The sequence below is a fragment of the Panicum virgatum genome, chromosome 9N (assembly GCF_016808335.1).
Source record: "Panicum virgatum strain AP13 chromosome 9N, P.virgatum_v5, whole genome shotgun sequence".
In the NCBI taxonomy this organism is placed as follows: Eukaryota; Viridiplantae; Streptophyta; class Magnoliopsida; order Poales; family Poaceae; genus Panicum; species Panicum virgatum.
Window position 1 is genome coordinate 68,447,573 of NC_053153.1, and position 12,965 is coordinate 68,460,537.

The window sequence follows — 12,965 nt, forward strand, 5'->3', positions numbered from 1 at the left end:
TTCTTGTTGGGTAGTGGTAGACGACGTGGTGGTTTTATATGGAGTCGAGTTGACTTGCGCAGCTGTATTGATGTTCCAATCCAAGCGCTTATTGTTTGTGCCGAGCTCCAGAGGAGTTATGCGATCATTTTGGCCGGTGGTGATGTTATTATTATTGTTGTGTCCAGTCTGGATGTTTTTCTTCTTTTTAATACTAGGAAAGATGTATGTGCCATAGTCATGTATTTAATTTTTCTTCCATCAAGCAATGATGTTATTTATTTTCTTTCAAAAAATAATACATATTTTTCTTTTTCTTCCATAAAACAATGATGCCAATTAATATCCTTCCAAAATCATCAATCAGCGATGCCATTTATTTTTCTTCTAAAAATAATACACGTATTTCTTTTTCTTCCATAAACAATGATGTCAATTATTATCCTTCTAAAAGAAAAAATGACGTAAATTATAGGTTAATATATGTGCAAAGGAAAGTACGTGTATACTAAAAGAAAGTAATACGTTAATACATGTCTACCTTTTCCTTCCATAAACAATGGTATCAATTATTATCCTTCCAAAAGAAAAAATGACGTGAATTATGGGTCAATGAATATGCAAAAAGAAGTATGTGTGTGCTAAAAAAAGTAATATATGGATACAAGAGGTGGGTATAGGAAATTACTAGTGTAAAAGTAATAGAATTTTGGTGGAAAACATTGACGAAATCAATCTCCCCCTCCCTTTCGTCAAACTTTTTGGCCTGACAAGTGGAGCCTCCGTGAGGAGTACGGTGGGTCTAATCTTGATGAGAATTGTTTTCAGTTGTTTCAACTTTTATTTATAGTATAGATAATTGGCAGCTCTTGCTTCGTTTTAAAAAAGAAAAAACTCTGTTATCCTCTTCAGCGTGGCGACCAGGATCCAGGAATCAACCCCGGATATGCCCGCCTTCGCCGACGAATCTACCGTGCTAGCGAACGAGAGAACTGAAGCTTCCTCTTCCTGAGCTTTCATCACCACAAAAACGACAATCCGGGCAAGCGACAACCATGCGAGAGCTAGTAAGTACGACGGCCTTTGAACGCCTCCAAACCGTCGCGGCCACCTGCAGTTCCAAATGCCAGGCAGGCAGGGACCGCACATTCGATCGCATCGGCCTCCCTCCGTCCTCCGAACGATTATGAATTCAACCGACCTTTCGGCGCCACAAAGGCGCTTCGCCGCGTACGCGGCTAGGTTCGATGGATCAGAGCGGCGCTTCGTCCGGGTGCACACGATCGGTCGCCGGTTACTTGTCCGGCCTGCAGCGCAGCATCCTACCTCCAGATAGAGGCTTTCCATCCAACAACAGCGACCCTTGGGACGCTGAAATGTGCCGTACGTGTTCGTTCGGAGCGAACCTATGTATGGTGGCAGAAGCACAGGCATTCTGCATCACTGTCTGTCTGTCTGCACATTTCTGGAAGAGGCATCAGCTCAGGCCCTCGTTCCTCCGATCCAAGCAGAACGCTGATGGACGCCGGCACGGAACTTGCGTCAACCATGCATCATTGATGCACAGCTAGCTCGAGCAGATAATTCAGCCTGCAAGTGGCGGCAACAAGTTGCATCACTTCCTAGAACTTGTAAATTGCGCTTGACCTATCATGGAATCGATTAGATGTTGGTTTATAGATCTGATTGCGCTATAAAAAGGCCCAATTGTCAAGCGGGGACCTGTCATCCCTGTCGTATAATTTCATCTTTTATTGTCAGGCTGATTCAGCACCGCACGCCCGGCCCCTTTTCGTCTGATGTTTATATATTGTTAGGGCATTAGTTGGAGTGCGTTGCAGAAATTGTTCTGGCATGGCAAGGTGAGCTATTTTGTTGACTCGGATCGTTTCACCCTCAAGTACTATTTTGTCTGAGGAAATAAAGTGGCATCCACAACTAGAAGCCAAAGATCTTGACGCGGCTAGAGGTCGACCGGTTCGCTCCATCACACCGATCTGTGCTTGCCGTGATTAATTTCCTACTATGTATATACCAATGGGAAGCAACTTTGCACTTTGCTTGTGCACCATTACTAGTTAATTATGCTTTGGGAACTTTCTCCTATTTTTTTTCAGTATGTTGCCTGAAGTGGCATTCGCAGATGCCCGTATGCATAGTACAAGGATAATTGGAATAGCTAGACAAGGTGCTCTTGCCCTTTGCCTCAACTCAATGGTTAAAACAAGGCCACTATCACAGCAGCAACATGTACAACTGGGAGGTTGCCCTCCTGCAAACGGACATACCAAGTGGCTGTAGAGAATATCCAGTACACATATGCTCAACCCAAACTCGTAGGCAAATATATTTTCGCTTCCAGCTCCCTTAAGCTAGCATACAAGTGAATTGGGACTGCCACTGGTTCAGTGAAATCACCATGCGCAAAGACCAGCTAGCATTATTGGAGTCTTTTATTAAAAAAACAAGCTCTGACTCTGACCAATCGTGAATTATTGGGCCTGTTTCTACAACTTACGCAAAAGATTAGTCGAGAATCAGGAGAGCATCATGACGCGTCGATCGATGGTTTGTGATGATGCTTTTCGATCTATAATATACATACACATGCATGTATATTATCGGGAGAACTCCCCAATTAGTGACGAATCGGTGGAGGGGATAAACTATGGACGCAGAGCTGCTCTTCCTCGCTCGTGATGCACGGTCCAACTCCAACACATCGCACGCGCGGACGACAGCAACTGCTGCTGGTATTGAACGTTGGATAAGATAAGCTATTCTTTTGGGGATCGGATGATAAGCAACGCCATTTGTGGGCAGACGAGTGGTAGGAGCTCCGATCCAATGGCCGATCGCGACATGTCGGGGCGCCGTAGGGCAGGAGCTTATCGGGAGAGGTGTGTGATCTGGCAGCTGGGCGGGGTAGCCGGGTAGGTGGTGGGACACCGACATACATGCAGCGTTGGTTCGCCGCGGGGCTCCGGCCGGGTCCACGCGAGCTTTTTAGATTGGGATGAGGTTACGTGAAGGAACCGAGCTCCGATCCTGGCAGAGGAAGAAGACGACGATGGTAGGCTCTAGTGCTGCGCGCGCGCTTTCCTTTTTGACGGATGCGATAGTTACACAACATTTAAGTTTCCATCTTGGATTCGCCTTTTCTTTTTCTCTGGCGACGGGAGTTAATCTTGGAATCGTCAGATTGATCGAGCTGCGTAAATTTTTGCGAGGACTCGTAACTGGAGGTGACGCTGCAGTTTCTAGTTTCAACGTGCCAGAAATAGGGCAGGGGAAGACCAGTGCCCGGCCAAGCTCCTTTTTTTTTTTTGAGGGACCTGAGAATCTGAGATGTCATATAGATCAATAGATGGGCCAAATCGGGAGAGGCAGAGCCCACTAGGGCTGGAAATAGGTGATTTTTAGATGCAACTCCAGCCCTCTTATAAATTCAAACATTTTTACTCTTTCTCTAATGGAATTTTAGATATGTTAATTTACTCATAACTCAGACACTCCCAACTCACGCACATTTACATCCCTATGAATATGCACGTACGTAAATTCTATTTTTATGATTGAAGACTGAGCCAGCAAATTTTTAAGATTGACGAAGTAAACACATGTGCCCAGCTGTCGACGGAAACGTCGCCAACCACCTAAAGCACAACACCATTAAACCACAATAAGTTAAACTCAGAACGGTGCTACCGACTCCCGAGACTCTTGTAACCACTATGCTACATACGCTTTCGCTTCTACTAGTCTGCTTGTATCCACCGAGTTATAATTATTCAGCTAATCTTATTATTACTAATTGGAGGCTCCATTGAAGTCTCCACATGAGCCGATCCTAGGTGGACAGTCTAAAAAATAGAGAAATCCTATAAATTCTCAAAAAAATCAAAAATATCTAGCCATCAATCTAACAACTCTAATTATAATAGCCATCACATCTGTTACCTTTTCTTATAAATTACCCACCTCTGCCATTATGAAAATAGACTAAAGTAACCCCCTAAATATTTATCTAAATTAACCACCTATGCCATTATAAAAAAGAAAAAGTCCAAATTACTCCCCTCAAGTATAATCAAAGTCTGAATAACCCCCTAAACTATGTTTTGGTTCGTTTTACCCCTTAAACTATGTCCTTTGGTTCATTTTACCCCCTTAACTAAATTTGTTCTTTTTATTCCACCACATATAAGTTAAATCTTAATTTAAAATTTTGCATGGTGGTAGTGGATATCACAATGCATTTTAATAAAATATATTATGAATTTTTCATCAATATGTTTTATATAATTTGAATTTCAAGAATGAATTTATTAGTAAATATCTTACTCTATCAAATAATGATGAAAAAATGATGATATATTTTTCTAAAATACATTATGATGTCGCTATCATCCTGTAAAAAACCAACTTAAGATTCCACTTGTGTGTGGAGAAACAAAAAAGAGAAATTCCATCAAAGGGTAAATTGTACCAAATGATATAGTTTAGGGGGTTATTTGGACTTTGGTCATAGTTCAGGTAGTAATTTAGACTATTTTCTTATAAAAAAATGTAAAGTAACCCCCTAATCTTCATGTAAATTACCCACCTATGCCAATATAATACAAACAGACACCTAAATTGCATATAAATTATCCAATTATATCATTATTAGAAGTTAAATTACTCCTAAATTTGAATTTAAATTTTATAATTATAGTAAAATATTTAAGTATCAATATAAAAATCTATATTACAATGTCTATCATTACTAATATTATTGTTTATATAAAATACTATTCGCGATGTGTTACTATGTATTTATGTATGATGGAAAGATAAGACTACCAATTAAGAAACAAATAGTTCAACTAAATATATATATCGAATACATGTGGAGGTGTGATGCAAAATGAAATTTATTGTAATTAAATAATGATATATATATATTTTAGGTGGGATGCAAAATGAAATCTATTTTAACTAAATAATAATAAATATATATTTTAGAGTATGTGTTAGAATATTTAATTGATGAAAAAGAGCGTGAGATACTTTATTATAATTATTGACCTCATTCTTCTATTAATTTTAATTAGCCCGTGCGGGAGCACGGATTGATAGGTTAGTTTTAACTAATTAATATAGGACTCTAATGCATACTAGCGCCAATCAGTTTTGTACCCCTCCCTCCGTTCTATACATAGGCCATTTTATAGCTTTTCTATTTTTAGTATACCTAAATATACATATATATATAGTGTAATTTTAGATGTCTAAAATTTTACAATAATCTACAATTTATAATGGAGGAAGTAATTAATAATTTTTCAGTTAGCTGCCTCCTCCACCTACCTAGATAATTCCATCTAACTATTAGATCCACCTACCTACGAGTATCATCATGACAAACGAAAACACTGCAGCATCAGTGTCGTCCTTGGCATAATGAAGCACATCTAGGCCGATAGATGCTAATGATAAGTTTCGGTGATTAATGACAACCGTATGCGACTAACGTGTGTTTTGAAGGAAAAATCAATGATTAGTCTAGTCTCATATGAAATGTGAAAGGAGACCCCTAAATTCGGAACAACCATGTGTGACAAGGACTCAATTTTAAAGATTAAGGACTTTTCTAGTCTCAAGTGTCACAAGGAGATGAAAGACACTTGATTTAGCTAGGGTTTATAGTTTTTAGTTCTTGACCGTACTATTAAGAGGGGTTCATGAGTTAGTAGCTTGACCAAAATTGAGTTGGCCTTAGAAATCTTGCACACTCGCTCAAAAACAGCCAAAGATGATCAATAGAAGTTAACACAACGCTTGGAAGAAGAAACAATCGAAGTTACGTTAAAATCCAAGTCAATTCAGTTGAAAACGAAGAAAAACGGCAGCACCGGTTTAACCGATGCCCATAGCATCGGAGCATCCGATTCTTGGTGGAAGTTCCGACGCCCTGTCGGTCTATCTCTCTGGATGCCAGCAGAAATCAAATCAGCAATCCCTATAGCACCGGTTGAACCGATGGTCCCAAGCAAAGCACCGGTGCATTAGAAGTACTATGTTCCAGAGAGCATGTTTTGGTGGACCTCAACTCGCCTTCAGCACCGGTTGAACCGACGCTTCAGAATCCAGCACCGGTGCATTGGATATACTATGTTCCAGAGAGTTTGTTTGAGTTGATCAGCGAACCTCTTCAGCACCGGTTGAACCGATGCCCCTACAGAGCATGCACCGGTGCAATGACGCAAGCCTGGATACTGTGTCAGAACCCCAATGGCTACTAATTGGACACAGAGAGACCGGTTGAACCGATGCTTTCACAATCTAACCCGTCGGTTCTTTCGGTGGTCACGGTTTTTTTGCAATGGACTTCCAACGGCCATATGACCCTCTCCACTCTATATAAGGGCACCCCCTGGCTCATTTCAGTTGTCTTTTGACATCCTGAATACTTGAGGCACCCTTGAGAAGAAGAGAAAGTGCTTTGAGCAAAAGAGAGAAGATCTAGTACATTGTTTGTGCTTCAACCTTGAAGAATTCATTCTTTGCAAGTATAGCAAGTGCGCTTGAGCTAGGGCCAACTGAGTGTAGGTCAAGTGAAGACTTAGGAGCTTGTTACTCTTGGTGTTTGACGGCACCTAGCCGGTCTTGGTGATCGGGAGGTTCTTGGTGAGCTCTTGGAGTTTGTGGGAGCCCCAAGACAAGAAGATTGTACACGGTGTGAAGCTCGCTGTTCCGGAGATGGAGAAGGAGCATTCTTAGTGATCACTTGCTCTTTGGTGAAGCAAGGGAGCTATACCCTTGTGTGGGTGCTTCAACGTGGATTAGGGGGGAGCGTCAACTCCTCGATACCACGGGGAAAAATCTGATTGTCTCGTGTCCCTTACTTTTATTTCAAGCAATTAAATCCTTTTGTTGTTATTCTTACTTTTGATTGCTTGTAGTTCGACTAGGACAACTTGCATGGTAGTGTGAACTATTGCTTAGGTTTTGAATCTTGCTAGTGTGAAATCTTTTAGACAAAATGATCATGATAGTGTGTTTACCTACCTAAGGACCTTTTGCTAGCATGCTCTAGTGACTAGATTTCAAATTTGTAGATTGGGCAATACTAGTCTAGGTTAATGACTAGATAGAAATTTGAAAAAGTCTCAATTCAACCCCTTCTTGGACCACGATCCTGTCACATAAGCAAGCCAAGAATCAACCACGGATATGCCGTGCGCGCGTCTGTCGGTTTCGCTCTCTTGCCGGGTGCCGACACCCCTAACAATTGCGACAACTTCCACGCGGGGGGGGGGGGAGCGGAAGCTCGGCGCGTCCTCTCCTTTTCCTTTCACCGCCACGAAAAAAGAACAATCTTGGCGAGACCTTTTTTGCGACAACTTGCACGCGGGGGGGGGGGGGAGCGGAAGCTCGGCGCGTCCTCTCCTTTTCCTTTCACCGCCACGAAAAAAGAACAATCTTGGCGAGACCTTTTTTTCCAAGTTATGGTCGAGACGAACTCGTCTCCGGTCTCCGAGCCCTTCCACAAGTCTCCGCTGCCACCAGCACCTTCAAGTGCCAATGCATGCAATCGCGGCCTTTCGCCCCCGCGAAGTTCGGCACCTGGCCGCGTGCACGGCTCGCCGCCTCTCGGCTCCTCTACCAGCTGCTACCGCACGCTCACGGCCAGTCGTAGCCGATCCGTTCGGACTGTAGCGCGGTGACCAGTGAGGCTGTGGCCTCCAGCCAGAGGCGGATCCAGCAGGGGGCTGGGGGGGCTCGAGCCCCCTGCCCCCGGAAACTCCATTGGAGCCCCCCTAGCCCCCCTCCCCCCCTTTGATTTTTTTTCTCTGTCATTGAAGAAAGCTCAAGGTTGAAGATGAACAGTGTGTAGTTGAGCCCCCCTCCCTTTCTAGTCTGGATCCGCCACTGCCTCCAGCGATCGATGCAGTCGACGTCGACCACATCTCGATCGATCGTCCGGAGGATGGTGATGAGTCTGGATCGCAAACGCGTGTGTGTCGCGAGATCGATCTGTCGCGCTCGATTGGCTCGCTGAGGATCGGAGTGAAGAAGGTGATACGGGTTTCTGGCCTCCAGTTCCTCCGTCTTGGATCGATCCAACAATGCCGGCGCTTGAGACGCTGAAGCGAGCTGTAGCAAATCTCTGGTGCCGAAGCGCACCCGCACATTTCTGGAAGGGGCAGAAATGCATCAGCCGATCGAGCGAGAGGCAATCGTACAATCTGCAGATAGCTGATGGGATACATTGGTGCGGACCTTATTAGCTTTGCGTACGTATTCCATTGGTGCACGCACAAACCTAGCTAAAGATAGCTACCCTCTTGCATTATTCCCCAATTAATTGCAACTAAGATCTCACATTAAATTTGCAAATCCAACATACTCCCTCCATTTTTATTTACATGTCGTATTAGATTTATCTTAAGTCAAACTTAGCTAATTTTAATCAAATCTACAGAAAAATTCCAAAAATCATATAGTAACCAACATATGCACTGTCAACATATATTTCATGGTGGATTCAATGAAACAAATTTGCTATTGTAAATATTATTAGTTTTTTCTATAATCAAAGTTATCTAATTTTGACTTAGGACAAATCTAATACAACATGTAAATAAAAATAGAGAGAGTATATCTAGCATTATTGTGCGCTTGCATCAGATCTAATATATGCTACAAGTATCAAGCCGGAACTATCATATCCCTTCCATAATTAATTGTTAGGGGCTTATTGATTGTTAGGATTACTTCAAGAAGCTGAGCTATGTTGTTGACTTGGAAATGTATATATCTCCATTAATTGTTAAGTCTCAAACAAGTAATAACTGACATCATATACTCAGCTTAACAAGTAGGAGTAATTGTTAAGTCTCAAACAAGTAAATGACATCAAGTATATTGTGCCAACTAGAGCCAAGCTACTAGGATGTTTAGCAAGGGTGTCAGAGACAGAGAGAGACAAATGAACATACACGGCTCGCTTGTTGACTGATTCACTCCAGCTGCACCGTCCCCGATCCGTCATATATATACTCATAACTATAATTACTAAATGGATGAAGCAATTCTGCACTTTGTTTGTGCAACTCATAACTATTATATACTTTTTTTTCAGTAAGTGGCCAAAGCGTGTCATCCAGAGATGCTCAGGTTCACCGCCAAGAGATGGAATTCGTCGATGGATAAGACAAGGCGTGCATATATATATGGGCTCTTGCCCTTTGCCTGAATCGAATGGTTACAAGTTGTTAGAAGCTAACCACTGTCACCGTAGATAACTTGCGGGATCCTCCAAACGGAGGTATCAAGGGGTTGCTTGTAGCAGAGAATATGCTCAACTGCAACAGTCGAGTTGACGGCAAAACCAGAGAATTGACCTCTGGTACCGGTCGGGGACCCCTCCTAGTGCTGGGCGCCCAACCGATACCGGTTGTTCGTATTAAATGAATGGACCGGTCGGTAACACCGGCCTTGCGAACTGTCGGGAGCCTCGGATTCGAACTCACGATCTCAAGCCTCACACGAACCTTCCTTACCATCTCAGCTACACATCACATGTGAGTATATAATAGAATTAGAGATGCTTGTTAGATTCTAGGATTCTTTAGTTCATACAAGGATCGAGCTCTGTGCTCAGATCGGGCACAAGTATGTGTTCCAGTAGTACAACAACAAGTAGATCTTGTGCTCTTTCCTATCTCTAGTACAAGAATGAGAGAGAGGGGTAGAGATCAACCAGATACGCCAGTGGAGGAGCAGAGACGCTGGCGCTTGGGGAAGACATGTCGATGATGACGGCGACGAAGTCCGGGTCGGAGAAGAGGGTGTCCGGCGGCGGCGAGGTTCTGTGTGGGTGACGCCGGCTCTCTGGTCGCCAACGACACTGGCCGGCGACGGGGGCGCAGAGGCGCGTCGGAGGTGCTTCCCGTCCCCACTGCGCTCCCTAGACCGGCTTAGGGTTTGGGTCTGTAGGAAGGGACAGGTGCGGCGCGAACCTTGGATATCGAGCCGTGGGGTCCCCTTTCCCTTTATATAGCGCAGCACAAAGGGAGCCCACCAACCACAGTAAGGTTGGGCGCCCCCGATCAGGGCGCGGAGTCAAGCCCGATCTGGCCTTTGGGCCAGATCCGTGAGAGATCAACATAACAATCTCCCCCTTGATCTCCTCTTTTTTATTCTTCTTATTTTTTATATGTACTTGCTCCATTCCATCACAGATCAGTGGACAGGGCGTGCCTTGTCATAATGGTTACTACCGTTAGATTAACAGCCAAAATCACCTTTCTGTTCTGAAACAGAATCTTATTCTTGGGCCCTCTTTGTCCAGGAATCATAGGCCTTCCCTCAACCCCATGCCGGCTAAGTGTTCTCTGAACACATTGGGCGGTAGACCTTTTGTAAGCGGATCCGCTAATATTTTGTTCGTTCTGATATATTCTAGACAAATTGTTTGATCCTGGACTTGCTCCTTAACAACATAAAACTTGATGTCGATGTGTTTGGCAGCACCACTCGACTTGTTGTTATGAGCATAGAACACTGCTGGCTTATTGTCGCAGCATAACTTCAGTGGTCTTTCTATGTTGTCGACCACTTTCAATCCGGGTACGAATTTCTTAAGCCATGTGACCTGCCCTGAGACTTCATAACATGCTACAAATTCAGCATACATCATGGATGATGCTGTGAGTGACTGCTTGGAGCTTTTCTACGATATCGCTCCCTTTGCAAGAGTGAAGATATATCCAGACGTGGATTTTCTATCATCCGCATCTCCTACAAAGTCTGAATCTGAATATCTTTCTATTTCTAAAGATTCTGATTTTCTATATGCCAGCATGAGACCTGTTGTAACCCTCACATAGCGCAAAACTTTCTTTACCATTTTCCAGTGCTCTATGCCTGGATTACTCTAGTATCTGCCAAGTACCCCAGTAACAAAACTCAAGTCAGGGCGTGTGCACACTTGTGCATACTGTAAGCTTCCAACAGCTGAAGCAAAGGCACTGCATTCATTTGTTCGAGCTCATACTTGTTCTTGGGAAACTGATGTTTTCCGAAACTGTCGCCCTTAATTATTGGATCAGGTGTGGGTTTACTCTTATGCATACCATATTTCTTTAATATCTTTTCTAGGTATGCTTTCTGTGATAAGGCCAACACCACATTTCTTCTATCTCGATGAATCTCAATTCCTAAAACGAATGAAGTTTCACTCAGATCTTTTATATCAAACTTCGAGGACAAGAATTTCTTTGTTTTCCGTAGTAGATTGACATCGCTGCTAGCTAGCAGAATGTCATCCACATACAGGATGAGGAAAATGAATTTTCCATTCTTGAACTTTGCATAAATGCAATTTTTCTTTTCATTTTTTTTAAATCCAAACTTTCTTATTGTTTCATCAAATTTCAAATACCACTGCCTTGAGGCTTGCTTCAAGCCATAAATCGACTTTTTTAGGCGGCACCCTAAGTTTTTTTTGCCTTCCACGATAAAACCTTTCGGCTGTGCCATGTAGACATTTTCATATAAATCCCCATTTAGGAATGTCGTTTTCACATCCATCTGATGTAATTCTAGATCATAATGTACCACTAAGGCCATTATTATTCTGAAAAAATCTTTACTTGAGACCGGAGAAAAAGTCTCATTGTGATCTATCCCTTCTCTTTGCATAAAGCCTTTCGCCACAAGTCGCGCTTTAAATTTTTCTATGTTCTCTTTGGAGTCACATTTAGTCTTGTAGATCCATTTGCAGCCTACTGTTTTGGCTCCTTTAGGAATTTCTTCTAAGTCCCAAATTTTATTGGCACTCATAGATTTTATTTCATCTTCCATGGCTGCAGTCTACTTGGATGAATTCACGCTTCTCATGGCTTCTTCAAAAGAGGTGGGATCATACTACATTTGAACTTCTTCACTATTATAGACTTCATAGTTATCAGAAATAGCTGGTTTTCTAATTCTTTGTGGCCTACCCGGAGCCACTACAACTGGTATTTCTTGCACAGGAGGCTGTTGTTGCTCCCCCTCATCCATGGCAACGGATTCTTTTTGGTCCTGAGGAACAGGGTCCTCATTTCTATTTGTTCCCACGTCAGGAGAACTAACAACAGGTGTCGGCACTGCAGTTTTCTGCTCTATCAGTGCCGCAACCACAGGCAACGAGAAATAAGGCTCTTGACTCATCGGAGTGGGAACGAATACCCGCTTCTCTTCAAGATCAATTTTTCTGGCTACCATGCTCCCCCTGATCATCTGATCTTCTAAGAAGGCAGTGTGTCTTGTTTCTATAAACTTCGTGTGTCTGTCGGGACAGTAGAAGCGATATCCCTTAAACTTTTCTGGATAGCCAATAAAATGCCAATTGACTGTTTTGGGATCTAATTTCCCAATGTTTGGATTAAATATCTTAGCCTCAGCTGGACAGCCCCACACACGAAAGTGATTAAGCGAGGGTTCTCTTCCTGTCCACAATTCATACGGTGTTTTCGGCACCGACTTACTTGGCACACGATTAAGAATGTAGATATCGGTTTTTAATGCCTCCATCCACAAGTTAATCGGTAGCGTGTAGTAACTCATCATACTTCTTACCATATCCATCAGGGTACGATTTCTTCTTTCTGCTACTCCGTTCTGCTGAGGCTCGCCCGGTGTAGAATACTGGGCAACTATGCCATTTTCCATAAGGAACCTTGCAAAAGGTCCTAGAACTTGGCCATATGGGGTGTGCCGACCGTAGTACTCCCCTCCACGGTCGGATCTTACTATCTTGATATTTGAATCATGTTGATTTTCTACTTCTGCTTTAAATATCTTGAATTTATCCAACGCTTCCGATCATTCTTTAATTGGATAAATATAGCCATAATGTGAATAATCATCTGTGAACATTATGAATGAATCATAGCCATCCACAGTAGTGACAGAAAAGGGTCCACATATATCTGTGTGGATTATTTCTA